Below are 5,268 nucleotides of genomic sequence, written 5' to 3' on the forward strand. Positions count from 1 at the left end.
TACGAACCTGTGTCCCCTGCATTGGCAGGCGGACTCTCAACCACTGCGCCACCAGGGAAGCCTGGGACCTGCTCTTGAATGCTCTGCTCCTCCTGAGATGGGTCTCAAACCTTTCCTTATCGGAACCCTCTTCTGTCTACAGCCCTTTGGGGATTCCAGCTGATTGTCACAGATTTGAAGTGCACCATTGTTTCATGGCTCCTCTGCTGCTTCATTTGTGAAAGCGAGAACTGGACCAGGACTTACGAAATAATTAAGGGGCTCCATGAGCTCTAGAGGAAGGACACCTGCCACAGTGGAAGATGACACAACTTCTCAATCCCCTTCTAACCCTGACTTGGGGAAGGAGCAAAATGCTGGAATCTCTTATCTGGCACTGCTGGTTCTCCCTTTGATGAGTTTTGGCAGAAAAATGCTTCTGGAAGACTAAATCTTAGCTATTATCCTTGACAACTTGGTTCCTCTCTCTCCTTTTCTGCTACCCCATGAGTTGTTGAGCAGTTGTGAGTAGGCAGAGCAGGTGGAAGCTCTTGTCAACAGTGACTGATTTCATCAAAACTGTGCATGAAGAGTCCTGGCAAAGCAATGCTTGGCAGGTTTTGTTTTGTTTTGGTTTTAATGGTACAGCAGAATCACCTCTTCTTTAAAAAAAAAAGCGAGAAAGATAATTTTGGCAAACGTACAAATATCACATCACAAAACTGGAAACAAGAAACTTTATAGGAAACTGATGAAGATGAGAAAATTTATAGGAAACTGAAAATGAGCAAAGCAAGATCTGTTTGTGGTGAAGGATATAAAGAACATAAAAATGGATATTCAAGGTTTTTCATGGAACATTATAACCCATCAAATTAAGGTATCATTATTCTTTAACAAAAATTAACTGATCTGAGGAAGGGTAATGCAAAAGTATTCTAATGCAGTGCTGCCCAGTAGAACTTTCTGTGATGATAGAAATGTTACATCATCTCTGTGCTAATACAGACTCCACTAGCCACGTGAATACTCCCAATGTGGCTAATATAATTGAGGAACTGCATTTTTAATATGGCTTAAATTTAGCTCTTTAAAAAGTGGCTACCAGTTGAACAGCATAGTTCTAATGCCTCATAGGTCAAAACCAGTGGTTTCTATGGGGGACTTATTTAATTACTGCTGAGGGGTAGGGGGTTGGAGTAGAAAGAAAAGAAAGCTCTTAATAGATCTACTTAGTCACTTACACCTTACATTCTCCACAGCTTCCAGAATTAGTAGGTGGCACAACCTGCTGTAAGGGGTATGAGAGAAGGATTCCTGGGGAGAGCTGAGTATGCCCTTCCAACTCCTGGCTCAAGCCAATGGCAGTAAAAGGCCTAGGAGTTTGTCACTCGGATGGGGAGAGGACTATGGTTCCATACACAGAATCTGAGGCTTGGGCCACGCTTGGGGCATCTGTGCTTGGAAATCATCGCTGTGGGGATGGCTGTGAGCTGGAGGTGGGGCGCTCATTTTCGGACAGGGTTTCCAGAGCCAGAGGAGGATTCAGAGGTGGAAGGAGGACCCGTGGGCCCTTTCTGGCCACCTGCAGGCTGAACAGGCCCTTTTTTGGGGGGGGTTAATGTCTTGTTCTTGCTCTTGAACACTTTGCTGGGATCCAGCTTGTTCACAAAGGAGTCGGCCGTTGTAGTTGGTGGGTTTATACATGTTGAACCATTGCTTGGCCTGTGGGCTAATGCCATAGCTGGTGAAGGCATACTCCCACTGGGGCAGGCCCAGGTGGGTGATAAGCAGGAGATAATAGGCAGTGAAGGTATCTGTGAGAAAATGCCAGTATAATTATACTCTGTCCAGGAACCAGAATTCAGTGTCTTGTGCTAATGCTGGTTTCCCTCTTTTGTAGGCAACGCAAACCTTCCCATTCAGGTTGCAAGGATCCAGCTCAAATATCACACTGCGAGAATCAAAGTGAGGCTTCTCTGGCTGGTTCTCACTAGCTTCTTGTGTATCATCCTCCAGGTCTGCAAGAGTTGGTGCGTTAGGAAGAGAGCACATGGAAGACTGGTTGAGTTGAGTCATTTTTGAGATGCTGTTAATTGCCATGCTGCCCAATGGAATGGTGTGTTCATCCAGCTTCACATTCCATGTCATGTGGAAGCCGTTGGTCATCAGGTAAAAGTTCTTCAGATCCTCAGGCAGCACAGTTATTTTTTTGTTCCCATGAAGAAATCATGTGACATTCAGCAGGTGCCTTTTCTATGATAGTCACCTCTGTCACACCTTGGGATGATTCTAGGATGTGGGTGACCCCCAAGGTCAGCTTCTCCAGGTGCGGCTTGCGGCTGCCCAGCAGCGGGGTCGGTGTCTCCTCCGTGGCTCGCGTCCCCGCTCCGCGTGCGGCGGGGATGGGGCGGGAGAGCGGGGCAGACGGGAGGGCCGGACTCCACCCTGGAGGCGCGGCCGTCAAGTTCACGGCATGCCGGGAGTTGTAGTGCTCGGCGCCTGAGAGCGCGGCGGGGAGATGGGGGGCCCGGGCTGCTCTGGGAGTAGCAGTTCCGCGGGGCGTCTGTTCTCGCGGCCCCGGCGGGTGCTCCACGCCACGCCGCCGGGACACAGCGACTCCACCGCCCGGACCCTCCCGCCCCTCTGGGGCCGGTTGCGCAAGCGGGGGCGGGCCTCAGCGCCATGCGGCCAATCGGGCCGGGCGTAGAGACCGGGGTGGGACGGCCTCGGCACGACGCCCCCAGTGGCGGTTGTTTCCGTGTAGTATTTTCCGATGTGTCGAGTTGACCTCATAGAACTGGAAATATTTAGTATCCACATAGGAAACATGTGCTATCAAGGCACCAGGGAAGTTCCCCAAACTTCAGAGTATAGGCCAGTTTTTTTTTTTTTTTTTTTTTTTTGCAGTACGCGGGCCTCTCACTGTTGTGGCCTTGCGGAGCACAGGCTCCGGACGCGCAGGCTCAGCGGCCATGGCTCACGGGCCCAGCCGCTCCGCGGCATGTGGGATCTTCCCGGACCGGGGCACGAACCCGTGTCCCCTGCATCGGCAGGCGGACTCTCAACCACTGCGCCACCAGGGAAACCCCATAGGCCAGTTTTGGTTGTGACTGTTTAGCACTTGTAAATTGGTTAAAGAGCATTGACCTGAACCGATGACTATCCTTGGGTGACCTTGTCTCTTCCCTACCACTATTTAACTCAGTGATATCTGTTCCTTTTATTCATTAATCTGTGTATTCCCTCTGTAATCTTGTTTTGGGGCAGGGACTTTGTCTTAATCATTGTTGTATTTTAAGTGCTTCACATAATGCCTGATACGTACTAGTGCTCATTTCATAGTCTCTTATTACTTTATTTGGAAAATACTAACTGAGCCCCTACTATTAATGCATTTTGAATACACACCTCCTTTCTCTTCTTTTTCTTATTTCTTTTTCTAGCTCTAACTCCCATTTTCTTTCCTTTTTTGGCATAAAAAGAAAACAAGTTTTATGAAAGACAACTTAGTTCAACTCAATTTTACAAACACTTACTGAGTGCTCACTTTGTGCTAGGCATAGAATTTTTTTAAATAATAAAATTATTTATTTATTTATCTATCTATTTATTTATTTATGGCTGCATTGGGTCTTCGTTGCTGCGCGTGGGCTTTCTCTAGTTGCAGTGGGTGGGGGCTACTCTTTGTTGCAGTGCGCGGGCTTCTCATTGCAGTGGCTTCTCTCGTTGTGGAGCATGGGCTCTAGGCATGCAGGCTTCAGTAGTTGTGGCTCACAGGCTCTAGAGTGCAGGCTCAGTAGTTGTGGCACACGGGCTTAGTTGCTGTGCGGCATGTGGGATCTTCCTGGACCAGGGTTTGAACCCGTGTCCCCTGCATTGACAGGTGGAGGGAAGTCCTAGGCATAGAATTTGACAAGAATTCCCTTCAAGACACTGCTTGATAGAAAAGAAAGACCCATAAAAATGTAATAAAAAATAGTCAAAAGGAATATGGTAAATGCCATGATAGGAATATGCTTTGGAGCTAGGAGAGTATCTTATAGCCACTATGGAAAACATGATGGAGTTTCCTCAAAAAATTAAAAATAGAACTACCATATAACCCAGCAATCCCACTTCTGGGTATATTTCCAAAGCAAATGAAATCAGGATCTCCAAGAGATATCTGCATTCCCATGTTTACTGCAGCATTATTCACAATAGCCAAGATATGGAAACAGCCTAAGTGTCTGGTTACAGTTGAATGGATAAAGAAGATGTGAGATATATGTATAGATGTGATGTATGATATTATGTCTTAATCATTGTTGTATTTCAGATACTTCAAGCATTCCTCCTTTTAAAACTTAGACCTTTAGACTAGCAGAGCAGAAGTCTGCTGGGGATGGGAGGTCATGGGGATGAGAAGCAAAAATTTGCTAGTGGATAATTAGGGCTAATAGTGAATGGTGCTACTCCCATTTCTATTCCTCAATTCCTAGGCCCATAAATCCTGACTCTAGATCTATTTTATATATATATATTATTTTATATATATATATAATACATATATTATATATATATTAAAAATATATATATATATAAAATGGAATACCATTCAGCCATGAGAAAGAAGGAAATCCTGTCATTTTGACAACATGGATGGACCCTGAGGGCATCATGCTCAGCGTTATAAGTCGGAGAAAGACAAATATTTTATGACATCACTTATATGTGAAATCTAGAGTATCTGAACTCACAGAAACAGAGAGTAGAATGGTAATTTCCAGGGACTGGGGTGTGGGGGAAATGGGGAAATGTTGGTCAAAGGGTACAGACTTCCAGTTATAAGATGAATAAGTTCTGGGAATCTAATGTCCAACATGTTGACTATAGTTAACTATACTGTATTATATACTTGACAGTTGCTAAGAAAGTAGACTGTAGATATTCTCACCATACACAGACACAAAATGGTAATTATGTGAGGTGACGAATGTGTTAACTAACCCTATTGTTGGTAATTATTTTGCAGTATATATATGCATCAAATCATCATGTTGTATACTTCCCCACTCCCCTACTGGTATTTTCTGAACCTCCAAATAAACTGCTGGCTCTTTGTCTCAGAGTCTGCTTTTGGGTGAACCCCAAATAAGACAAGTATCATGCCCAGGGCAGAGACAGGGTATGAACCCAGGCATTTGTTCTCCAGAGTCCATGCTTTTACCAATCCCTCTGCTGACATTAGGAGGAAGGCTAGGCAGAGAGCAGGGGCAAAGGCACAGAGGCTTGAGAAAGTTTGGT

The 5,268-nt window shown here is 45.5% G+C and overlaps 1 pseudogene across 1 annotated transcript; it reads right to left on the reverse strand.

Annotated features, from left to right (window-relative positions):
* Positions 1-1,487: 1,487 nt before the first annotated feature.
* On the reverse strand, positions 1,488-2,374 carry LOC307053984 (tubulin polyglutamylase complex subunit 2-like; annotated as a pseudogene). Its single transcript has one exon. The product of its transcript is annotated as a tubulin polyglutamylase complex subunit 2-like (transcript).
* Between the last annotated feature and the right edge of the window lie 2,894 nt (positions 2,375-5,268).

The sequence above is a fragment of the Hyperoodon ampullatus genome (genome assembly GCF_949752795.1).
Source record: "Hyperoodon ampullatus genome assembly, chromosome: 5".
Taxonomy (NCBI): Eukaryota; Metazoa; Chordata; class Mammalia; order Artiodactyla; family Ziphiidae; genus Hyperoodon; species Hyperoodon ampullatus.